The sequence below is a fragment of the Lycorma delicatula genome, chromosome 1 (genome assembly GCF_047948215.1).
Source record: "Lycorma delicatula isolate Av1 chromosome 1, ASM4794821v1, whole genome shotgun sequence".
In the NCBI taxonomy this organism is placed as follows: Eukaryota; Metazoa; Arthropoda; class Insecta; order Hemiptera; family Fulgoridae; genus Lycorma; species Lycorma delicatula.
Genome location: NC_134455.1, coordinates 348,237,960 through 348,265,243, shown reverse-complemented (window position 1 = coordinate 348,265,243; position 27,284 = coordinate 348,237,960). Strand labels below are relative to the sequence as shown.

Genomic DNA, 27,284 nt, shown 5'->3' with positions numbered 1-27,284 from the left:
CAAAATGCTTGTAACCACTTTAAGCGCTCCTTTTTGAAGTTTAGCTATAATTTTTAATTACGAGTCAGCTGTCAAACCCCATGCATCTATACAAAACCTTATTATAGGTTGCATTAACCCATTTATACCTTTATAAAAGAGTTTTACGTAGGAGGACGTTCATCAGGTAATAAAATTTGTTCAAATAATTTTACAAGAGGTTTTTTATTTGCCAAGCCACCATATCAATTTATTGTCAATTATCGGACTAAGTATTTAATCTCATTAGTTACTATTAGTCTATTACACGTACACGGTACATTGTTGCTGATACTGAGATGATAATAAGTGGTATCTTCTCGGTCTTTTATTCGGAGTTCTTGGGTTCGAATCCCTGGTCAGGCATGGTAGTTTTCATACCCTACAAAAATTAATTTATAATTTATCTGTAACTGTAAGGGGCATAAGCCTGTTGTTAATGCATAAATAAATAAATAATAATAAAAGTAATAATAATAATTAACAATATTTTAATTCTTCCAAAAATCCATTTTCCTAGAAGACAAGTGTTTCGATTTCTTCCAACAAATGTAGTATATGGCTTTCTAACGAAAAAAACGAACATAATTTCAGGAAATGTTCTAAAAGTGAAAATAAAAAAAACGAATTCATATAAACATTAATTACTAGTCCATTGGACTGGTGTAGTGGTAAACTCGTCGTTGCAAAATCACAAGTTTAAAACAGTTGATTTTCGACGTCTAAGGTTAGAATCCTATTAAACTTTAGTTGCTTTTACACGGCTTTGAAGACTAGACAGTGATACCGGTGTACTTTTGTAATTGGGGTTCAATTAACCGGTCGGCCTGAGTTTGTACAAGTTAACACACTTCATTTACACATCATAAATAGCATCCTTATCTGATGAGGGTGACAGAAAGGTTTACTTATTGTTTACTAGTAGGACAGATTATATCGTACACATTGGGAATAATAATATAAACATTGCAAAGCTTCATTTCCAATTACAGATTGCGAAATATTTCGCTCTGATTTCTTTTGCAAGAATAAATACTGAATTCTTAAAATTAAGAAGTAAATTTTACGGCTTTTGACCTGAAAAATTGAATAAAGTAAAACATATATATATATTAATTTTCCGTCAAGCGCTGTAGGACAGCTACAGCTGTAGAAGAGAAACTATTTTAATCGGTGCAATTTGGGCATATGGGGTTTTCAGGAACCCAAAAAACTAAAAAAACCGGATGGAAATTTTCCGGATGTTCATATGTACGTGTGTGTTTTCGATATCTTTTAAACGTGTGAGATAACGATCTCCAGAACTACTGGACAGGTTTTAGCCAAACTTTGTAAAATTATTTCTGTAAATGGAGCATTGATGCCCTTAAATTTTAAATTAAAAAAAGGGTCAAGGGGATGAAGCTGTAGAGCTAGGCCACTCTCAGTATCTCGAGATTTCGCCCGATTCAGCCTTCTTTTTCCGCATATGTATTAACAATTAAAAAATAATAATTGCAAATATTTTTTTCAGAATAGGACCCCCACTCCAATATGCATAAAATAGTAATTATGTGGATATACTGCGTCAATAGTACCTCTTGACATCACAATGAGCGCTAGTGTAGCACTGACGTACAACTGTGCAAAATATATTATATTTATTAAAATTATTTATTTATTTTTTGTCTTCAGTCATTTTACTGGTTTGATGCAGCGCTCCAAGAATCCCTACCTGGGGCTAGTTGTTTCATTTCGGTATACACCCTACATCCCTAACAATTTGTTTTACATATTCCAAACTTTCCTGCCTGCACAATTTTTTCGTTCTACCTTTCCCTCCCATATTAAAGCGACTATTCCAGAGTGCCTTATTATGTAACCTATAAGTCTGTCTCTTCTTTTAACTTTACTTTTCCAAATACTTCTTTCTTCATCAATTTGTCGCAACACCTCTTCATTTGTCACTTTATCCACCCATCTGATTTTTAACATTCTCCTATAGCACCACATTTCAAAAGCTTCTAATCTTTTCTTCTCAGGTACTCCGATCGTCCAAGTTTCACTTCCGTATAAAGCTACGCTCCAAACATTTACTGTCAAAAATCTTTTCCTGACGTTTAAATTAATTTTTGATGTAAACAAATTATATTTCTGAAAAGCTTGTTTCGCAAGTGCTATTCGTGTGCTAATATTCAGTGGTCCATCTTCATTATTTCTGCTACATTTCATTACTTTCGTTTTGTTCTTGTTTTCATGAGGTAGTTCTTGCGTAGGACTTCATCCATGCCGTTCATTTTTCCTTCTAAATCCTTTTTATTCTCAGCTAGAATTACTATATCATCAGCAAATCGTAGCATCTTTATCTTTTCACCTTGTACTTTTACACCGGATCTAAATTGATCTTTAATATTATTAACTGCTAGTTCTATGTAAAGATTAAAAAGTAGCGTGTGTAGGGGACATCCTTGTCGGACTCCCTTTTTTATTACGCGGCTTCTTTCTTATGTTCTTCAATTATTACTGTTCCTGTATGGTTCCTGTAAATGTTAGGATTTGTTGTTCTATCTCTGTATTGGAACCCTAATTTTTTTAAAAGACTGAACATATTATTCCAGTCTACGTTATCGAATGCCTGTTCATGGTCTATAAATACGAAGTATGATGGTTTTTTTCTTAATTCTTCCTTCTACTATTAATCTGAGCCCTAAAATTGCTTCCCGTGTTCCTATACTTTTTCTGAAAACAAATTGGTCTTCTCCTAACACTCCTTCCTTTCTCCTCTCAATTCTTCTGTACAGAATTGTAGTTAAGATATTTGATGCATGGCTAGTTAAGCTAATTGTTTTGTATTCTTCACATTTATCTGTTCCTGTTTTCTTTGGTATCACATGACTATTACACTCTTTTTGAAGTCTGACGGAACTTCACCTTCTTCATAAATATTACATTGAATTTTGTATAATCTATCAATCGCTTGCTCATCTGCACTGCGCAGTAATTCTAGAGGTATTCCGTCTATTCCACGAGCCTTTCTGCCATTCAAATCTTTTAGTGCTCTCATAAATTCAGATCTCAGTTTTGGTTCTCCCTTTTTCCCTCTTCAACTTCCTCTTCTTCCCCTATAACACCATTCTCTAATTCATTTACTCCGTATAACTCTTCAATATATTCCACTCACATATCGACTTTACCTTTCGTATTATAAATCTGTGTGCCTTCTTTGATTAACACTTATTAGATTTTAATTTTTGTACCCCAAAATTTTCCTTAACTTTTCTGTATGCACCGACTATTTTACCAATGTTCATTTCTCTTTCCACTTCTGAACACTTTTCTTTAATCCACTCTTCTTTCGCTAGTTTAAACTTCCTGTTTACAATATTTCTTAATGGTGGATAGTTCCTTTTACTTTCTTCATCACTAGCATTCTTATATTTTCTACGTTCATCCATCAGCTGCAATATATCGTCTGAAATCGAAGGGTTTCTACCGGCTCTCTTTGTTCCGTCTAAGCTCACTTCTGCTGATTTAAGAATTTCCTTTTTAACATTCTCCCATTCTTATACATTTTCTATCTTATATTTTTTACTCAGACATCTTGCGATGCCCTCCTCAAAACTCTTCTTTACCTCCTCTTCCTCAAGCTTCTCTAAATTTCACCAATTCATCTGACACCTTTTCTTTAGGTTTTTAATTCCCAATCTACATTTCATTGTCACTAAATTATGGTCGCTATCAATGTCTGCTCCAGCTTTTCAGTCGACGAGTATATTTCTAAATCTTTGCTTAACCATGATATAATCTATATGATACCTTGCAGTATCGCCTGGCATTTTCCATGCGTATATTCTTCTATTATGATTGTTAAACTGGTGTTGGCAATTACTAAATTATACTTTGTGCAAAACTGTGTAAGTTGGTCCTTTCTTTCATTCTGTTTGCCCATCTCGTATTATAAATGTAATATAAATTATTAATTTTTTACTTAATTTGTGTGTATGTGTGTGTAAGCCGTACATCAGAAAAAAGCCGCGTGACGGGAAATTACTACAACTCTGTTTGTCAACTTTTTTATTTCTAGTAATTTAAAAAAAATATATAAAAACATTAATTATCGCAAAACAGATTTTTTTTTAGGTTCTACTTGCAATTTATTGCAAGTAAGTACATTGCTCGTAAATTAATAAAATTTTTCAACAAAATTTTATTCATGGAAAATCTATTATGTAAATAACTTTAACATGAAATCTTTGGTATATGAACCATGAAGTAATTAGGAGCCAAGAATTAGTTATAATAGTATTCAACGCAAATGAAAATATATGAAACAATTCTGATACGTTAACAACAGTCACGCAAGGAATTCAGTCGAGCGGAATAAGTAAACATGAAAGCGGAGGTTTAAAACATTTACTGTAATAATAGATTTTAATATGTGTTTATTTATTTAAATTTTAATAATTTAAACAATTTTTTTATAATGATTTCTGTTGTTAGGTGTTTTCCACAGTAGAAATAATTCTTGTTCTTTAAAATTATAATAAAGTATAAAGCAGAATTTTCGGTCTGCTTTTTTGCAATAAAAGTCAGATTTATCAAATTTCACTTCATGTTCAGTTGATTTTATCTGAATTAAATAATCTTCAAATCTTGTGGCGAAATTTTGTTTATTTACTGGCAGTTTAATTTAGTTATTTTTAGTGAAACCTAAAAAATTGTATTTTGCTGTACCTTTTTTTTATTATAATTTTCTTAAAACTTTACTAGAGATTCAGTTGTACCTGTTTTATTTAATTTTTCAATTAATAACATACGAAATCATCAAACTTACATTCTCATTTATGTTTCAAGGATATCAGTGCTTTATTTTATTTTTGAAGCGGAAATCAAAATTATCGGAAATTAATTAAAAGCTATTTTACTACAAACCTAAAAAAGTTTTCCGACCCTACATTTTGTATTTTACGTTCGATATCTTAAAAACTACTGGGACTATTTGTATCCTATTTTCCAGCTCAAATTACATAAGAGACCATCAATTTTACTCCTTAATTTGGATCCCAAAAATTATCGTAGGGCTTCTTTGTTGCAATTCGTGTAAACTCTTTCGTTACCCGCAACTCGAAATAAAAAGTGTTTCCAAATTTATGTGTATATGAACTTTTCATTATTTTCACCAGTAGAACATGTCCCGAAAGTTTCTTCGTAGGAGATCTGCATATATATATTGTTTTTTTTGCTTTAGAACAGAATTTACAATCGATTTCTCCCGACGTAACCATAATTAAATAATAATTTAAAGTAGCGCAGGAGAAAGGGCCATCCAATGATCTCTTAAAAACACAACAGTAAGAGATTTTTTTTTCTGTTTAGCCTCCGAAAGCGCCGTCAGGTACTACTTCAGAGGATGATACGTATGAGTGTAAATGAAGTGTAGTCTTGTACAGTCTCAGGTCGACCATTCCTGAAATGTAAAAGATTATAATAACGAGACGTCCATGTTAATAAACATAATTATAGTAACATTAATAATCCAATAAACACCCATTATATCAAAAGCGCTATCAACGGGTTCTAAAACTGGTCCAAACTATGGACTACATACGTCTAACATATTCGGTTCGCACGCGTTATTTTTTATCCAATTGAAGATAAACAGGTGTAGTTAAACGAACGAATGAATGAAAAAAGCATTAAGCAATAATAAATAAACAGTAATAGCGTTAAAACAATATTAAATAAAAATTGTAAAACATACTAACAAGAATTAATTTATCGAACATGGTACCGCTGATATGTTAAATAAATGATATTAACAATTAATGATACCCACCTTACCAGCACATTGATATGAACTCAAGATCTTTCGGCTTACTTGAATGCCATCAGTAGGAGATAAAATTATTGCATTAAAGTTAATTTAAAAGATCACAGTTAAAATGTAAAAGAGTCATGACTGTCCGGTCCTACCAGTTTTCTTTATTATATAGTAGTATATACAATACTACAGTATATATACTACATAGTAGTAGTATATACGATACTACAGTATATATACCGGGCAGTCATGACTATTTTACATTTTAACTGTTATATTTTTAATTTTTAACTTTAATGAAATAATTTTATCTCGTAATGATGGCTTTCAAGTAAGCCGAAAGATCTTGATTTCATATCAATGGGCTGATTAGGTTGTTTCCATTAATTGTTAATATTATTTATTGTTACCACATACATGCCTAATTTATTATCGGCGGACAAACACGGTAACCACTCAGATGTGAACTGCCGCACAGTATACGTACGCGCTGATACAAGCATCACTACCGCCGCGCAGTTCTCCCACCATAGCGGCGCTGCGGCCCCATCATCCTCAGGCTCCAATAAAAGAGCGTACACGTGAATTAATTTTCAATTCATCGTCGAACACCATCTGGAGAAGACCAAGAAGAAGATGGAAGAAGACATTCCCTGGCCGCCTCAACGTGGAAGCTCCCGGCGGATGCCAACATCCCCGCCGGAGCAGCAGGCTTGGCCGGCCCACCGAGGGAGCCGCTGGACGCGGACGCTACCTTCTCCCTCCTGCTCTCTTCGCTTCAATCGCTGTGGCCGGCAAAATCAGCAGCAACAGCCGGCCCAGTGTGGGATCGCTCGGGGAGTACCGCCTCGTCCGCGCCGGTGAAGGACGACCAACGCCGACCCGATACTGCGGGGCTCTGGGGGCTATCACTGCCACTTTAACTGTAGTGGGGACCCAACTGCCGCTGAGGGAAAGCCCAGTCGAACTTCAATGGACGAGCTGCAACACCCAAACTTCGTCGGAGACCAGCTTCCGGACTCTAGAGCTCTTCTCAGAGCTAACGCAAAAACCAGCCCTTTTCAGGGTCACCACAAGGTTATGAATTACGAGCCATCGAAGCCATTCTACGGCAACAGCCTTTCTTAGGACTACAATAAGGTTAGATTACAACGAGCTGTCGAAGCCAATAGACGTTAAAAACGGCCCTTTTCAAGGCTATCATAAGATTAGTAAGTGCAACGTTCCGTCGAAGCCATTCGGCGACAATATTAACAAGAAATAGTACCGGAAAAAAACAGGAAGAGTATCGTCAATGGCCATTACTAAGGTTCAGCACATGAACCCTTTTCAATGTTCTAGCGTCATCACCGCTATCTAGCAGGTTCAAAGCAAGGGATTTACATGTTTATTTACCCTAACGTATTTATTTAGTATTTAGAACTAAAACTGTCGATTTTATCTTGAAAATACAGGTCCCCAGGTATTCGTGTATTTCAGAATTCCTGACGAACCAAAGGCAGCCATTTTTCTCAATATTTTGTTCTGTGACCTTTGCATCTCTTTACTTTTGCTGTCATTATTGTCCCCCAGAACTGAATCCCATACATCCATATCGGTTTCAAGGTCTTGTATTGAACAGGTCTTGTCTTGAGAGAAAGTGAGAGACAACCTAACCCATTAGGTAATACATACGCTTGAATTTCTTGTCAATCTGTTTCTTCTTCTTCTTCCGTACATGATCTCTCATGTCACACATCGATCTAGGTGTAACCCAAGATATCTCACCTGCATGACGAATTTCATCGTTATTCAAATAGACTGGAAGAGTCTACTCTTTAGTTGTAAAGGTAACGTGGGAAAGATTTCACCGTATCATCAAGATCGCCGTATCATTCGCGTTCCGATGTTTATATGTACATTTTTCTGTTTATTTTCACTTGTAGAACGAACATATTCTCAAATTTCTTTCATTTTTTCGTTAGATAATCCGTATAGGTCTTATCTTTTTAATTTAATTCGTAGCTTTCTGTTTATTATCCGTCATTTATTATCGTATTTTAAATACAGAATTATTCATGAAGAATTTAACAAATTTTCAGGACATATTCCACTGGTGAAAATACAGAGGAAATCTAGGTAAACATAGTTTTGAAAGTGTTTCGTTACCGAGTGTCAGCTGGCGAAAGATTTCGCCTTAATTTCTACGTTTATCAACTGGCCTCCAAGACTGCTTCTCCTGACTGAACACCTCTAGACTATTACCTTAGGGGAAGCCACTTGAAGTCATTAATATGTTAATAAAATTGTAATACCAGGGAAGAATTAATTATTAGAATTTTCAAGGTGGTATAACTAACACAAAACAACTCTGCTGAAATAAGAAAATCAACCAAAAACATTTTTGTGGTGTATCCACTATGATGGAGAAATTTTCAGCAGTTTATTTCATTGTTTGTAAGTTGTTTTTTGTGTTTGATTGAAAATTTTGTTTTGTAGTTAAAATCACATTTTGATATGTTTCTTATTTAATAAACTTCAAAATATTTGCTTTTGTATTTAGTTTTCTGTGGACTTTTATTCATATTATTTTACTCAGAATTAATTTTTCTATAAGTTTTAATTGTCACAATGTCTTATATATCCGCTAGGATTATGATAAGTGATTTGATTGTTATTGCAACGTCATTCTAACATTTATAGGTGACCCGTTTCGGAGTACCTCTATTCTACAAACTACGTTTAACAAAGCGTCTTCCTAAATTAGGATGCTATTTACTTGACGATCCCCATTCAGGAACACTCATTACGAAAAGTAGTTTTGAGAATGGAGGTACTCTGTCTGAAACGCGTCAGCTACAACAAATCTTAGTGTAACAATGTTAGGAGAGGCGGAAAATGACACTGAAATCAATCAGTAAGTTTTTTTTAAAACGCACATGTTTATTACTCATTTAACAAAATAATTTTACACAAACATAAAACAATGTGTATCTTTTATATTTTCCCCCCAGATTTCTCGAAAATTACTAAAAATACAGTTCAGGGAATTATTTTTTCCTAATTTTTTTCTAGTTTGGGTCCAAAGAACTACAGTCTTGTGGATTAATTTTAGTGAGAGTCCAGAAAACAAGGCTAAAACTTTCGTTAGCCGACACTTACTAACGAAGGGTTTCCGAACCGATGTGTATATATATATATGTATAATTATTTTTTTCTTTATTTTCACCAATAAAACATGCTCTGAATGTTTGCTACATTCGTCATGAATCACGCTGTATAATCCTACCCCACTAAACGGCATTTGTGTGTGTGTGTGCGCGTCCTCCTCAGCTTAGCACCGAGATGTACCGATCACTAGCGGAAAATACCGATGCGTTAGTACATATCTCGTGGTGATCAGGTTAGACTTGTTATATTATTATACATCGATATATATATAATATCGAAATTTTGGAAAAATTTAATTCTTTTTAACCGGATTCGAATTTCCGGACGAAAATCGCAAATATCTCGAAAACGGTCGGTCCGAGCACTCTGAAATTTTTTTTTCGATTCCATTCGACGTTTCCCCATCCGCTCACAGTGGTACCCGTCGGATGATAATATGGTGTACCACCGTAATATTTCGGCAACCGCTCGTCCGATTTTCACGATTCAAACGGCGTATATATCAGCAGGTCGAGCGATAACTGTTTAACGCATCGGGTACACTCTTGATCGATCGGGTCTTGGTTATTGGGAAATTATGTTAATCGTTTAGCCCATGTTTTGATTTCATTCATCCACCGTAAAACGTACCGATCCGATCATTCGATGAATACGCTCAAACCCGTTCGCTAGCGCAGTTGTAAAATATAAACGTATGAAGTGTAAAAAGTGGAAAACAAAAAAAATATAGAAAAAACTTTTTAAAAACCACTCTTATAACAAATGCACTAAAATGTAGAAAAAAATATTTTTAAAACACCACTCTTAAATTAAACGCACATAATGTAAAAAATAATTTTAGGACGGTATCTCAGAATAGATTTGACAATAAGCTGTGATCCGTGATATGTAAGATTATGCAAAAGTCCTTGCTTCAAATTAAAAATTTGATGTTTTTGCCAATTTTTTCTTATGCGTGATGAATGGCCTAAAACGTGGGTGTAAACACGCATAAGAAAAGAGGCAAAAATATCTTACACATCACCATTGAAGTTTGTTGTCAAATCCATTCTGAGATACCGACGTTAAGTTATTTTTTAACTTTTAGTGCGTTTAATTTAAGACTGATATTTTAAATTTTTTAAAAATATTTTTTAAATTTATATATGTGATTGTTTTTCTTCATAAAATAATGAACTAAAACCAAAAAGTAGGGACCAGAATGCAACTATCTTTAGCGGAAAATCTTCGATTCGTTAGTATCAATTTCAAGAGTTAAATTTCTTATTTAAGTATAGTTACATCAATTTTCAACATTCAAAAAAAATATTTTTACACGAGTTAATCAATTTTGGACACCTAATAATCCCATTTCGAGACGCAGCCCGCCCGGAGGGCCTCGGTGCGGAGATACGCCCTGCTGCTAGTAATAATTAAAATAATATATATTTTGCAAGCGTAGTACTGTGTATAAATTTTAGTAAGTGTTTTGTAATAATGAGGAACAAATCTGTCTTAACTGCAGCCAAATAGTAAAGTAAATGACAAATTGTTGTCTTATGTTAGATACTACGGTAAGATCTTAATAGCTTTGCTTAGCGAGTGAATAACCTCCGCCTTCCTGTCTTTCTGACTACGCTTAATTACCTTTAAATTTTATCTCAAGTACATTTAAAAGTGATAACGAAGCGATACATGAAAAATATTAATAGAAGTCGAATGAAAATTTATAAATAAATGAATGTGTTAGTAGAAAATTTATTTAGGGAAATAACCTTTGTGCTATGTTGGCATTAAAATTAAACTCTTCGTCTCTCTTAGCCAAGACGCATTAGCAGCTAATTTAATGAAAACTACTGGTGGATTTGATTTCGGTTTCATTCAGATTTAAGGTGCAATATTTAATGTTTCAAAATATAATGTATAAAAGTTATACCGATGGCCCGCTCTGGATCAGAAACAAAATTTAACATTTTATCCCTAGGTGTTGATTTAAGTAAAAGAAAACTATACATTTTTTACTTCCTTCTACGAAGTAAAGGAAGTATTGTGATCTCGAAAAATTTCGTTTTCCAGATTTCAACGGAAATATCCATTTTGAACACTCCTGAATCATTTTTTCCTAGTTACAGCGTGACGACTGTACGTATGTACGTATGCATTTATGTACGTATCTCGCATAACTAAACAAATGATTAGCTGTAGGATGTTTAAATTTTGGATTTAGGACTTCTGTAACATCTAGTTGTGCACTTCCTCTTTTGATTGCAGCCGACTGAATCAAAAGTATCCAAAATAACCAAAATTCAAAATACATTAGATTTTGGAATTGTTCTTAACAGTAGTAATAAGCCCTCATTGAAAGCTTTTTAACCATAAATGTGGTACTTATTTCCATTGGTTCCAGAGTTATAGCCAAATGAAATTTTAATTAATGAAATATTTGGATCTTACAAGGGGAAGGCACATCGGTTCGAATCACACTTCATCTCCTGTTTCTGTCTTTTAAATTATTTTTTCTTTAATGAAAATGTATGGATTCTTTTTTTTTAGGACCACTTTAGTCAGAATAATTCAAGTCTTTTTTTGCCGATCTTTTGGCCTTTACATTCTTAGCTGTTACTTTCTCCCAATATTTTTAGTCATTCTTAATGATCTTGGTTTACGATCGATCCTCTTCTGAATAAACCCTTTTTGTATAATTAAAAGTTCTTATTTTAAAGTAAGAATGTATTGATTTATTAATAATTATTAACTTCTGATTGTAAAAAAATCTTTACGATAAATAATTCAATAATATATATATATATATATATATGAAGAAATATCAGAAGTTAATAAGGAAGTAAAATTTTATGTACTTTTAAAAGTGGGTATATCTAATTCAATAGGAGTGCAAGGAAGTAGTGTGGTGTCCACATTAGATTTTTTCTTTTTATTCAATATTACTTCATCATTTTATTCAGTACTGTCTTTTTTCTGTTCTTCCTATCACTAGATCTTAATTTCGGTTTTATATGTTTGTTTGGAAACCATCCATTTTATTATTTTCGTTTCTCCTTTATACTGGATTTTCTCTTCATAGTTTTGTTTTTCTCTTGCTAGTTTTTTTTACTTGTGAGAAACAGATTGTCAGTTTTTCTTTTTCTTTTTAAAGAATATTTTCTTTGGATTCACAAAATGAATGAATTTTAAAATAAAATGCTCGTAAAAGAAATATCATTGGAAAATACAACTGTTTACAGTGAAAAATTCGCTGATAATCAAGCAAGTTGTATCCGGAGATAGAGATTTTGAATAAATTACTGGAAGGTTGAAAGAAATCTATGAGGCATGGGATCATATAATGAACATTAAAAAATGAATTATTTGGGCGTCGGATCTGAAATCCAAAATTTACAATTAGCTAATTCAGACGAGTTAGAACTTCTACAAAAAGATAAGCTAACTAAAGCTAATGGGTTCATACCCCATCGATGAATAAATTCTCTTTTTAATTAAATAAATTTATCAAAAATAATATTTTTATTAGTAATAACCATAAGAGTAATTATATAAATTTCATCAAACAGAATAATATTTACATGAATGTCTATAGAAGTCAATTTAATTTACTTTTTACCCCTTTAAAAAAATAAAAAAATAAAATAAATTAATAATAAATAAAATACCTAATTATTCTAAGAATATCATTCTCAATCAATATAACCTCAATAATTATTAGCATAACCATTAATTGCCCCGTTAATGAAAGAATTTTAATAATTAAGACTATCCAAATCTAGAAATAAATTCGACAAGATGGTAACGGACGTAAACTGTGTAAAACCGAGAATAACGCAGACAAAACAAGCAAAATTCTGTCGGAATGGTATTTTACGTAGTAAACTTATAACTAGACGCTGAAAATATAGTATACATAACAATAATCAAAACCAGTTTAATCTAAGGATCAGAAAATTGTAAAATTACCAACAGACATAAGAGAATATTAGAAGCTACTAAAATGGATGCCCACTTAAACGATCAGTAAACACTTGTGCAGCGGATAATAAAAAAATGAAGACATCAGACAGTAAAGAAAACTGAATCATACAATTACGGAGGATTACGAGATAACACAACTCACTTATTATCGGCATGTCCATCATACGATCGATTACGTTTTACTTAAACAAGCAATGGAATGTATCCCACATCATAAAAAGAAAAACCTGAAGGAACTGAAATGATAGTATTAAAAAATCCATTAATTTGACAGACTTGCAAGATGAGGAGATAGAAGGCAGTGTTGTTTAGGTATTGCGTAACATCGACGGTACCTTTTAAATAAATTGTAATGATGATATTTCTTTTGTCAATTTATTTTTTTCCATTATTAAAAGATACTCGTAAAACATTAATTTTATCTATTCTTATCGAATCGTGAAGTTTTTTCTTATTTATATAATTCTATGTTTTCATTTATTCTCTAGGTTTTGTTCTCTTTTGTGATGCTAAAACTTTTCTTAATTTTTTATTTATTTTTTGTTGTTTCTCCTTTACGGTTTAAAATAAACAACCCGATACATAAAGAGTTTCAGATTTAATTACTGCGTTATCATGTCATATTTATGGTTTATAGAAAGGTATATATTGTGTTGAATTTTCCTTTAATTATTCCGAACTCTTTCTTCATTTTTCCTTTTACGGATCTTATGTTCTAAATATTCTTCGATTATTTATATTTTTCCAAAGTTTCAGTTGAAGAATTCGGTGTATTTTTTATATTTATCATAATTAATTTTTTTCTAAAAAATTAAATTTTATGGAAATAAACAATCTGATTTTTTGTACACTGCTCTTTCGAAAAGATTAAAATAGAATTTCTGTATATTAGTGGTTTTAGATTAGAAATGTAAAAACATCTGCGAAATTTATAATGGATCTTTTCTATTTCTTTTGTTTTCTTGCGGCGTAAGAGGCTTATTCGCAACCTCCTTACGTCAATCGCTTGTTTCAGATTATCTCTGTTTTATAAAGAGTGTGGTTCGTGATAAGTGCCAGAATGAATGGAATGCTACCATCAACAATAAACTTCGTCCAGTTCAGAACACTGTATCACCGTGGAGCTCTTCATGTGGGAATAATTGTCATGAGGAGGTTATTTATTATTTGCTGTTTGGAATAGGGCACGCTAGGCTCACTCATGGATATATAATAATATTCTGATCCATCCGTTTGTGTTCGCTACGACTGCCAACTAAATGTGCACTAAATCCTTGTGGATTGTATCTGTTATGTGGGATTGCGTCGGAAGTTTAAACTAGAGTTGACATGCTAAGTACGTTAGCGAACAATGCAGTGATGTTATCGAATATCTTGCGATTTGTAAAAGCCGTGCATCTTGAATCTAAAATTTGAATATTCGTAAGGTCTTTACCGTCTAATTACACAATTTGACTTATTCCCGATGCTAATTATATTCTTTTAAGTTAATTTTTTAATATTGTGTCTACTGTGGTTTTATTTCGCGTTTAAAGTACGTCATGGGCTCTTTCCATTTTCTTTGTGTTTTTATACTATTGTTGTTTACGTTTTTATTGTTTCTTTTAAATATTTATGTTTATAACATAAATATCGTATCCGGGCGCTGATAACGATACTTCGTTGTGCAACCAGGGATAAAAATGCTAAAATTTTGGGACGGATTTCTGTTTCTTCTAACTGACTATTTCAAAGTCTAATTATTTATTTAAAAACAATATTGAAAAAATCTGTGATAATCTGACTGATTTTGATCAGAAAATTTCGGATATTTCGCTCATCAAATTAATTTTTGAATAGATATCGGTCAAATTTATTGAAATAATTTTCTTTGCTTAAGATTGACTATGAATTCCACAAGGATATTAATGTTTCTGTCCATAGAATCAAGATATCTTAAAATCAATGTTTGAGTTTAATTTTACTTGTCAGATTAAAGATTTGTTTTGTGCAGAATCTAATTTTTTTTAATTTTCCTTTATATTCTCTTTAAATTTTCATCTAAAAAATTTTTAAACTCTATTACAAAGAATTTTGGATGATAGTTTAGAAGCGAATTAAAATCAAATTTCTCCAACATTATTGATGTATTTTTTCTCTCTTTTTATGTTATCAAAAATTCTTGAAATAGTTTTCTGTTTTTGGGATCGATTCCGAATTTTTCTTGGGTATTAAATAAGCCATTAAGTTAAATGGCTAGAAAATCTAGAAGGATTTAGGGCTGTAAATGATACTTTAATTTTTTGTTAAAAAAATTGAGAACCTTTTTTTAATTTTTTTCTAAGTGGAAATGATGTAAAGTCAGAACAATCTTTTTGGAATAGGAATCTTATCTAATGAATGATTTTACTTCATCACATGATCTGAATATAGTTTTTCTTCTCCTTCATAAATGGCAACCATTTTGAAATTGCCAGCCATTTTAAATTTATTTAGTCCTTGTAATGTAAAGAATTTTTCTAAAAGAATATTTAAAAAGGTGAAAATTTAAACGTAATCTTGTCCTAAATTTTTTACCTAAAAATAATCTTAAAAAGTAAACTTAGAAAGTTTATATTTTAATATTAAATGTGAAAGACCTTAAACGATCAATTTTTCGGTTTAAACCAAAACCAACAAAAAAACAGAAAATGTGAGAAAATTATTGCTTAATTTGATACATACTAGAATTAACAATAAATAAATACAATTAACATTTAATCGAATTGCATGTAAAGTGAAGGACATGAAAACAGACAAAAAATTACAACATCAATTTTCTGCCATAAATCGACTATTTGTTAATCGATTTTAAAATATAAAACGTCATTTTATTCAAAATAAAAGGCTTAATATTGTAGCATAACGTACATTTTATTTTGATAAAAGTAATATTTATGGAGCTATAACGAATTGAAAAATAAACATGACCGCCATTTTGTAATTTGCGAAGGTATTTAAGTCGTGATTTTTTGCTTATTTTAAAAGTTTATTACCAAGATTTTTACCAAACATTAATGTGATTCGTCTATCCGAACTTGTGAAATAAATTTTTATATAACAATAACAAAACAGTGAACAGTGGGAGAACGAAGGAGAAATCGCCATTTTTCCTAAGGATATTTTTTGTTTAGTTTTACAAGTAGAATCCGAAAAAAGTATAGCCAGACCACCATTTAAGAAACACCCTTTTTTACGATAAAATATATCCAAAAACCTTCTCAGTTATGCCAAGAAACATGGGCAAAAATTTAGTACCGAAAGATCGGGTAATTTTTTTTGTTTATCCCAAACAAAAAGCCAAAGAAGAATGAAGAGGTCATCGGAAGAAGAAGAAGAGGAAGAAGATGAAGAAGAAGGAAGACCCTCTACTCGACCCAACATCACGGACAGGAGTCCGGAAAAGAGCCCAGCAGAGATGCGTCCTGAAAGGCAGCCATCACAGAAGTGAATGAAGAGCTTCTACTTAACCTTTCCTTTTAAAACTTACAATTAAATTAAATTAAATCAGCAACTGCGACCCCTCCGGAGAAGGGGCGCATTGCTCCCTCCATACAGTTAGTGCCCCGTTGTGGCGTATTCCTACTAGCCTATGAAGCGTTAGCACCGAAAGGACTTCATTGGACGGTCTGAAGGGGAATTACGTCGGGAGGACAGGTTTCAAAAGCCTCTCCGGAGAAGTCAGAGGCCGTTGTCTTCGCTGGGAGGCGACCTCTGAGGGAGGTGCGGCTGACTATCGATGGCCAGGATATCCAACAAGTACGGCGGGTGAAGTACCTTGGGGTCTGGGTGGACAGCAACCGTTCATTCGGGCCCCATGTGGAAGAAGCGGTGGCGAAGGGTGAACGCCTCTTGGCAGCGATCTCCCGTCTCATGGCGAATACGGCAGGGCCGACGGAGAAGAAGAGGAAGGTCATCGCGACGACGGTGACCTCGGTACTGCTCTATGCCGCCCCGGTGTGGAGCAGGGCCATGAAGGTGGCTAAATATCGGAAGAAGCTTGAGTCAATTCATAGGAGGCTGCTCTTGCGCACGACCTGTGCGTACAGAACGGTCTCATACGACGCGATCTGTGTCGTCGCGGGGTCCCCACCAATCGACTTATTGGTAGAAGAACGGTGTATGCGGTTCGGTGGGGTCTCCAAGGAAGAGGCGAGGGCACGGATCTTGGATCATTGGCAAGAGAGATGGGCGGCGAGTCAGGTAGGCCAATGGACCAGACGCCTGATCCCGGATGTGAGAGCTTGGGTGGGGCGACGGCATGGTGAGGTGAACTACTCCCTCACCCAGCTGCTCACGGGTCCGGAGATTTCGGCAGTTACCTACACAGGTTTAAGCGCAGAACATCAGCGGCGTGCAGGTACTGTGACGAAGTGGACACGGTCGAGCATACCTGGTTCGACTGTGTTCGGTGGGACGCCGCAAGGAGAAGGGTGGCGGCGTTCTCACCCGACGACGCGGTCAGGCGGATGATTAGGAGCCGGGAGGAGTGACAAGAGATGGCGGACCTGGCTCACGCCATAATGGATACAAAGGCCAAGGAGGAGCCCCCTCGGCTGCGTGCACGCCTCTGAGGAGAAATGGTCGGCGTCGCAAGAGTAATAGTTTTAAGTTTTTGATTTATTTTGTCTGCGTGAATGTTATGTATGATATGAATGATTGAGGATAGCAGTGCTACATGGACAGTAGAACGGCGCCAAGTTAGTGGTATGGAGTCGTCCGGATACGGGGCTAAGCCCCGTAACATTAGTGTCAACGCTATAGTGAATCGTCTGTAATGTATGTGTTTATTAATTATTATTGTGAATATTGAATTATATTGTGTGTTTATGTATTTATGCTACTGATTCTACCGGAAGGGACATGGTTCCGCTTTGGGAACTCAAATTTAATATTGTGTTTTTTGCATATCGTGTCATATTGTTATAGTGTATTTATAAATTGTATATTTTTGTGTATTCAAATATATCTTTGTTTTCTGGTCCGGGCACGATCGAAGGGTGGTCGGATCAGCCAATTAAAATTGGATGATGGTTGTGGTTAACACACTATGTGGTGTTACGTAAAGTGTATATATGTTGTATTGCTTTTAACGCAAAAAAAAAAAAAAAAAAAAATTCTGGAGGCTGGGGTTGAATCGTGGCGACGATTAGGGCCTAGGGAGGTAGCCTTATTGCCTAAGGTGTTCTGGCCCCATATTATGCAGTCAGGGCTCCCCGATGATGACATTAAGGACCCTCAGGTGTGAGAGGAACGCGAGGGGGCAGCGGTGCGCGGAAGGCGTGCCGGCTGCAAGTAGGATAGTGACGGGGAGGGTAGCCCCATAGCGGAGGAGTGGGTTGGCCGTCCAGAAGAGGTGGTTGGTCCGCTCTGATGAGGCTCTGGGGACCCCGGCGGGAGATCCTCCGATAGGAGGCAGATAGGGTGGGCAGAAACTGCTGCCACGACACTGCAAGGTGACTATGCTATGTCCTAACGGGTGGAGGCTGGTTGCCTTGGGGTGTTTAATAAGAAAGGGAAAAAAAAAGTTTCAAAAGCCTAGCCTTCCGCGGTCGGCCCATATAATGGGTTTGATAACGCTGGTTTAACAACGGATTGGAATGCAATTAAATCCGTCCTTAAAAATACAAAATATAAAATAAGACAAAAATTGGAAAATTAGACGTGTCATATAAAATAAACCTTTAAAAAATACGCCCGATAGAATCACCCAGCAGCAAGGGACACTGTCCAGGTTCTGCGATCCGTGGGGAGAATCTATAAACTCCCGCCAACTTTGCATTCCATTCCATTCCAAAAAAAAAAAAAACCCTCTTCCTCTTTATATAATAGTTTACATATATTCCATATTTTAGCTTTATGCACGTCTCGTATTTTCCTTTTATCCTCTGGGTTCCCAAAATATTCTAGATAATTTATGGGTCAATGATTAAAGCTAAACGCATTAATAACAAAATGTATTATATTTTTTCTTCGCTATGTGTTTTCCGGGAGCTTAATATTGTAATCTTATTAGTTTTATTGTTAGCGAAGTATGCAAACGTTTTAATAAACAATAAAACAACTGCTTGTTAAAGAATGTTTCTAAAACGGTGGGCAGTTTATAAACATTCTGTATATTACTAAAGTTGATGACACATTATACTCATCAGTTTGGTCTGTGTAAGGATGCCGCCGATGCAAATGCCTCTGAAGACATTTCCGTAAGTACATTTACACAACTTACTATCGCCCTCATATGACTTCTTGAAACCTCGACCATGTACTACTCTCAAATATCAAATTAATCGAATCACGTAAGCGCTAACCTCGCACCATCGTCTAACACGAGAGGTTTAAAAAACTATTCCCATATCTAACTTTAATTAGACTAACCACTTAAATCATTATTTATTGAATATTTTAAATCCCAAAAATACTATTCTCATACCAATAATACTAATGTTGATCGCAACGACAATTTTTTCCTACAATTCAACTTAATGAAATTCTTCTTGATTTACTCAAAAATCAAGAAACAGATTGATAAATTTGATAAACTACTAATGAAAACATACCCTGTGCTCTGGTCCGCTTTCGGGTGCAAGGTCAATTCCTATACCCTCTTACACCGCAGCTCCATCACAGAGTTCTCAACACATCCATTCTCAGCAAAGCGGAGTTCGATACCAAAACACCTATTTTCGCGAAGTAAGCCACCAGGCCGTGCCCTCCAGCCACCACCCGCGTGGCTGGAGGTAGGGTAGTAACCCATACTACCCTACCAATACATCCATAACAGCATCAAATCCCCTCAACCATCATCTGCAGGACTAAAATTTTCAGGAAGCCAACAACTATGTTCCATTCACTTTAAGCTTTCCAATTAATTTGCAGATAAAAACCAGAATTGACCCGTACAAGCTCTCTAACTATTTTCGTACGTTCAGCTTCTTATTTCGGACAGACATATGACATGGCGCACATCATTAATGGCCCTATACTGTGGACACATAAGTCTGAATTAGTAAAAAGAAATTAAGCCAACCTACCTTTAAATGTGTGCCCTTTTTAAAGGAACCTTATCCAAAAATAAACTGTAATATGCCGATTGGGAGAAATCCACCAAACAAACATCATAGGTTCATTTGAACTGCAGTAAACATTTAATTAAGGGGAATGGAATAGTGCGTGCACGCATGTATTATATAAAAATGCCTTATATATTTTCAGATGAAGAATCCGCAAATATTTTTGTTTACGGGTTCTGCAATGGAATCACACAAGCTGCACAGTGAAAATATCATCAAAAATTTTTGTATAAGAGGATTCCAGATCACAGAACCTTTACTTCGGTATTTTATCCTTGCGTACCACTGGATCATTACTGTCTTCATATACTTTCATATATAGAGTGTTCTACGAAGAAACGGGGAAACATTTAAGACATGTTCTACTGGTGAAAATAATGCAAAAAGTTCATATAAACATAGGTCGGGACACGATTTATTTTCGAGTTATAGCTAACGAAAGATTTCGTCTGAATTTCAGCTCTTCTAATAAAAATAAGTCCTACTGTAATTTTTGGGAGCCAAATTAAGGAGTAAATTTAGTTTTTTCTTATATAATTTGAACTGGGAAACAGGATAAATCTTGTTCTAGAACTGCAACTCCATTGCTTTTAAGATATACGACGTAAAACACATAATTCAGTGTCGAAACCGAAGTTTCTGTTATGTTTGTAGCACAATATCATCGTTAAATGACATAATAAATGCGGAAGATTTAATAAAAAAACTTGTAGTGGATTTATTTTAAGAAAATTATTGTAAATACAGCCAATAACAAGTAAATAAAAATTCAAAAAATCATGGCATTATATATGACAAAATTGTACTATCGCTTTGTTTTCAATGAAAACTTAACGGGAAATATATACGTTCATTTCTTGAAATATAATTTTCCGGCACTTTAGGAGAATGTACCTGTACAAACAAGATTGCAAATGATTTTTCAGCACTATTATGCAACGCCAAATTTTTCTTTAATAGCTAGAAATCAGTTGAATGCTAATTTCTTAAAATGGATTGGACGAGGTGGACCAATCAATCACCTGACTTAACGCCACAAGATTATTTCATTTTCATATGAAAATTATAATATACCAACGAAAAGTTAATATTAAAAAAGTTACTCGCTAAAATACGAAATTCTATTGAATTTATACGAAACGATCCTGAGAATATATGAAAGCACCCGGAAATATTTTTCGTCGGGGAGAGAGTGCTATGAACATAAAAAAAGAGGGAATTTCGAGCAGTTACTGTAACTGAGGTTTGTTATTTTTTTACCATTTATCATTTAATCTATTTTATTTATTTTTTTGCTATGTTAAGACTAATGTTTATAAGGCACAGAAAGAATAATACGATTTTCTGTCTATTTTTCTTATTTTTACTTCAATAAAAAAACAATTTTTTAAAGTTTTTATTGGTAGTATCTACATCAATACTCTCAGAAATACATTCTCTAAACGGTTTATTACTAAATATTCCGCATTTATCAGTCATCTGACAAAGCTATTGTTCTAAAAATCTAAAAAAAAAATTGTATCTCGACACTGAATTTTCTGTTTTACGTCGGATATCATAAAAACTACTAGAGCAGGGCTTTTTTTATTAGAAGAGCTGAAATCCAGGTGAAATCTTTCGCTAACCGTATCTCGAATCAAAGCGTCACAGTACTATGTTTGTATGAACTTTTTTTTATTATTTTCACTTGTAGAACGTGTCCTAAAAGTTTCTATTTTTTCGTGGGAGTACTCTGTATAAAATACTAATTAATCTAAGATAAATTAGTATAATTTTATATTATGTACAAGTAGTATATTTTTTTTATCATTATATTTATTTAAACTTGTAATCTGTAATTTTTTCCAGAACAGTACATTACTACTTATTATCCAGAAATTGGTACATTCTATCACGTTACATCAGAAATAGGTAAGGTACATTCATTTTTTTTATCGACTCTCCCATTCACAGTATTTGGCCCAAAAACAATATATATTTTTTTTTGGGTAGTTTCACCACTACTACGCCTAGAAAGACAAAGAAGATTTGGTTAAAAAATATGCAATAAATAAAGAGCTTTTTCCATGTGGTGGGAAAGGGATAATTTTGGGGCAAACGTTTTTAAAATATGCTAAGTATGTACGCATTTATCGAGTTTAATGTAAATTGGGATTAAGTTCGGAAAATATTGAAAAAAAATTACCTCAAAAACTACGTACCTTACCCCCAGGAAAATACTGACCCTAAAATTTTACTACAAAGTGCCTCATACACATGAGTCTGTACAAAATTTCATCAAAATCTGTTTTTCCCGTCAAAAGTAATTAAGCCTTAAACACGCCAACCCACGTACATACTTACAAATATTTTCCTCTAATTTTTTTTGCGTTTTTTTATCCCTGGATCATGAAACGTCGAGAAATTAAAAAAAAAAACCCATACCCTATTTTTTGACTAATTATATTTTCTTTTTGCTGCATAGCTCTAGAGCTATGGGTAAGGAAAGGAAGAAAAACGTACTGCATATTGTTTTACACAATTCTTGCCATGCAATTTGCTTTATTACTTATATCTTTCAATGAATCTTATTTTATTTTTATTGTATTTATTTGTATTTCAAATTCGGTCGTATATTTATTTTAATGTCATAGTGCACACTATGATAATATTTAATAATAATTTTTTTTCTTCTCGGATAAGCCTTCAAGGACTACTTAAATATCATTTCATGTAGTTCCTCTTTTTTTCCTCCAGAACTCTTTCGGATTGTTTAGCTCTTCTTTCTTCAGCCCATTCTCTTCTGTTGAGTTTTCTCTTTTCATCTACACTAACCTTTATTCAAAAATATTTTTTCTGTATCCTTTTCGATATAGATAGTCATTTTCTGTAATGTTGAACGTTTTGAGTTCTTTTTTCATCTGTTTAAGATAGAACCTTTACCTTTATAATTGTAGAGTTTATTGAAAATCTGTTTGTTCAGCATTTGTTGCCTCATTCGGACCACGTGTTCGTATAATGTTAGTGGTTTTCTTATCGACTATCTCTTTATTTGCTCTCAGTCTGTGACCTTCTTGTGTTCATGGTCTTTCTTAAAATTCTTTTTATCTTCAGTCGACTTATTTCAGTTATGTAGTTTGCAAGCCGTTCAAAATTACTGATCTTACAACTGTTCTATAATACCATAATTTTGCATTTATAGAAAGTTCTTTTTATTGTGTAAACGTTTAGTTCTAATATGTGATTTTGATCTTCATCACTGTTTATTTGTTCTGTTTCTATTAATTATATCTTAGAGATATTTAATACGGTCAGTGATCTTAATTTTTCCGTTCTTTGTTTCTATTGTGTTTTTTTTTTTTTACTGGAAATTGTCATCATTTCTGTCTTTGAAAAGGAGATCTGCATGCCCGATTTTTTTCAGCTATTTTTTTCAGTCGGTTAATTTGGTCGATTGGTTCTTGATCTGATTCTGCAAAGCGTGCTAAGTCGTCAGGAAAAGCTAGACATTCAATCTTAACGTTCTGATTCTTTATTCCTATTTTTGCAGTTGAGTCCATTATTTTCCCAGAAGGTTTTTTTGACTTTATCTAAAACCAAGTTGAGAAGCATCGGTGAAAGACCATCTCCTTGTCAAAGGCCTGTTTTTATTTGGAATGGTTCGCTGACTTCACCTAGAAATTTGAATTTGATACAGTATTAGTTAAAGTGAATTTAATTAAAATTATTGTTTGTTGGTCAACTTTGTACTTTTTTTAATGTGTCAAATATGGTTTCTCTATCTACTGAATCGTAAGCCTTTTGAAAATCAGTGAATGAAATAAAGATTTTTTTTTTGTCCTGGTGTTGTAATATTTTAATATCATTTTAAGGCTGAGGATTTGTTCTGTATAAGATGTATTTCTTCTGAATCCACCTTGGTATTCGCCAAGCTTTGAGTCAATCCGTGGTTTAAGTCTGTTAAGAAGTAGTTTGCGAAATACGTGATAGGTTATAATGAGATTCCTCTACAGTTATTAACATCAGTTTTTAATCTTTTTTATGAAATGGATGAATTAATGCGATGTCAGTGATCTGGAATTTTTTCTTTTTTTTACTTCCTTGTACGAAGTAAAGGAAGTATTGTGGTCGCGAAAAATTTCGGTTTTCAGATTTCAACGGAAATATTCATTTTTACCATCCCTGAATCCATTTTCACTAGTTTCGGCGTCACATCTATACTTACGTATGTATCTTGCATAACTCAAAAACGATTACCCATAGGGTGTTGAAATTTTGGATTTAGGATTGTTAAAACATCTAGTTGTTCACCTCCCCTTTTGATTGCAATCGAATGAACTAAAAGTGTCGAAAATTTAGATTTTGCACTTTTTTTAACTGCAGTAATAAGCCCTCATTCAGAGCTTTTCTACGATATATCATAAGTGTTACTTATTTTCATTGGTTCCAGAGTTAATTAACTTTTAATTAATCAAATATTTGGATTTTAGGGGAAGACACATCGGTTCGAATCAGACTTCAACTCCTTTTTTTTAACTTTCTTTTTAATTGAAATATATTGATTTGAATAATTATTAACCTCTTATTTAAAAAAAAATCTTTACGATAAATAATAATTTAATAATAACAATAAAATTTAAAAAAAATATGAAAATAAAAGAAGTTATTAATGAAATAAAATGTTATGCAATTTTCATTTAAAAAAAAATGTGTGTATATAATTTAATAGGCGTACACGGATGTCATGTGGTGTCCACATCAGATTTTTTATTATTTATAACATTATGTTTTATAACTTATAGTAAAAATACTATCGGTACTTTATATGAGAATAAATTACACTGCTTTTTTTTAGAAATTACAAAACAGTTCATAAAATTAAACAAACACAAATAAAATAATTAAAAAATACAGTATAATTAAAGTTTCAGTCAAAAAATATATTTGTCCGAAAGCATAAACAACAGAGTATAATTTACAAATAAAATCTTTAAATAAAAAATATAAAATAAAATTTATTGTTGTCCTCAACAGTCATCTCAAGGTAGGTGCTTGTACAAAATGTAATTTGTCTATTTTTATTAGTTGTTAAGTTATTTAAGGTTTTTCATACTTTATGAACACACTGTGTAGGTATTCCTATCTAGCTCATGTAACGGCATGAGTTAACTGCTCCTTTATTTTATAGCGAAACCATTTACAAGCCTTAAATTATTATTATTATTATTATTATTATCTGTAGAAGTAATATTATTAATACACATTAGGCACGCAAATAAGTTGGTTATTTTATAAACATTATTAAAAAAAAAAATTGCATTATAAATTTACATTATTACGTTTATTACGTAAATATTTAACTTAATCGTTTTTATAATATACACGCAACTTCTTATAATTTCTATCGCCTTTTTCAAAGCGTAATAATACGAAAATTGGCGGCTAGTAGCTAAAATTAGTGGGGGTGCTGCTCCAGAAAATGTTCTAGATCTTTACAAGGCCACGTTAAAGTTTTCTGTAAAATAAAAGAAACGCAAAAAATGAATCAAATAGAATAACTGGAAGCAAAATAATAATTTAATACACATTGTGGTTTTTCAGTACATTGTGCTTAAATAATTGTATTCGGTTTAACCGATTAAATAATAAAAAGTCAATATAGATAATATTTTTTTTGTATCATTAGTTATTAACTTAATAAAATGTCTGCTTAAAAACACTATAGTCTAATGGACTATAGTGTTTTTAAGTTAAAACACTATAGTCTAATGGACTATAGTGTTTTAACTTAACTTTCTACGTTCACAGAAACGAATACGTAATTAGTTTTTACTAATTACGTTTTCTTTCGCCCTTCCAGAGTATTTTTGTACAGATTTGGTAATCAAAGAGCCCTTGCTTTTCACAATCTCCTGAAAAAAGAGGTTGCTCGCGTATAAGCAGTTTGGAACTGCAGCATCACCTATTACCATTTGATATTATCGATAATATTTAACATAATGAATCCGTTTTCTTTAATTCATTTTTATACTTGTACAATAAATAATTCTTAAGCTTAATATCAGTGATATTAAGCTATTATTAATCGCTACAATAATCAGTAGCCATCCTCCCGTTTATAAAAGAGATACAAAAATTATTGTACAGAACTGCGCTTCACAGTTCCAGCGGATTGGTGTTTGCATGCACACATAGGAAGCTGGAAGGAAGAGAGAGTACTGTCGCTTCCGCATTTCCGACCTCGGCGAGTCGATGGAAAGTAGTTTTTCTCTTTACTCCGCGTGTGTATGGAACGTTCCTTGTTCGTTCCCTTTTCTAGTTTAGTCGGTGGAAGGAATACGAAAGCGGTTTAGTTGTTTTTTCAGTAGTGAAAAAAATTTAATTTTTTATCATCTGTTACAGACAACTAATGAAATAAATTTTTCAGGTAATTTAATTTGTTTTCCCCCTATTATGTCTTTTAGCATTATGATAACATTATTTTCGTTTTCAAGGTTTCTAATTTTTTTATCACATTTTTTAACGGTTTTTTTTTAAATTAGTCAAATTTCTGAAATTTCATTATTTATTTTTTATTGATTTTATTTACAAAACTTTTTTATGGAGATTTTTATTTAAAATTGTTGTTTTAAGATAATTCTTATTATATTTTCTGCTTAGAACACTGGGATTTGTTGAGTACTGTTTACATTTCTTGGCTTGATTCTTTTATTATATGTTGACGCGTTTCGGAACCACTCCATCGTCAGAACTTATTGTACTGGTACTTTTCTGTAATTTTTTTAATTGTTCATTCTTCTTCCTTTACTACGATTGGGAATTAATTTTAGCGACTCAGAAATTTCAATTGATTCACAATTGTATTAAAGGAAGAAAAATGAAAATTTTAGAAAATTAAAAATATTCAGTTTAAAAAGTAAAATAAAATGTATAAATGAACAATCAAGCGGATATCTTTTTCCAGAACCTCAATTTACTGAAAACAGGAAATTGATTAATAAAATTAAAAGATAAGTATAACCATTAAATAACAAATAAACAAGAAGAAGGCCTGATAAGGCATGACGTCTCAAATAAGTGGAGGGGCGTTGACTATACGCTATATAAAGATTAACAGAAATTTAAAAGTAGTAGTACAATAAATGTTGCCGATGGAGTTATTCCGAAAAACATCAATATACTATATAATAAAGGAATGAAGCTAAGAAAGGTAAACAGCACTTAACATAGAAATTTTATTAAGCTAAAAACATAAACTAAAAAAGCGTTTTTCCGATTCCAGT

At 33.1% G+C, this 27,284-nt stretch overlaps 2 protein-coding genes across 6 annotated transcripts in view; one reads left to right on the top strand and one right to left on the bottom strand.

Annotated features, from left to right (window-relative positions):
- The window catches only part of LOC142334444 (uncharacterized), a 593,558-nt gene that overhangs the window by 211,528 nt on the left and 354,746 nt on the right, over positions 1-27,284 (top strand). For 4 of the 5 annotated variants that reach the window (XR_012758827.1, XM_075382445.1, XM_075382442.1 and 1 more), the window contains exon 2: positions 21,871-21,933. The exons of the other annotated variant lie outside the window; for it this stretch is intronic. The gene's annotated coding sequence lies outside the window, so the exon portion shown is untranslated. The remainder of the gene's footprint in view (positions 1-21,870; positions 21,934-27,284) is intronic. 5 annotated transcript variants of the gene reach the window in all.
- LOC142334445 (potassium channel subfamily K member 18) overlaps positions 1-27,284 on the bottom strand; it is a 385,818-nt gene that overhangs the window by 253,225 nt on the left and 105,309 nt on the right. The gene's annotated exons all lie outside the window — the stretch shown is intronic.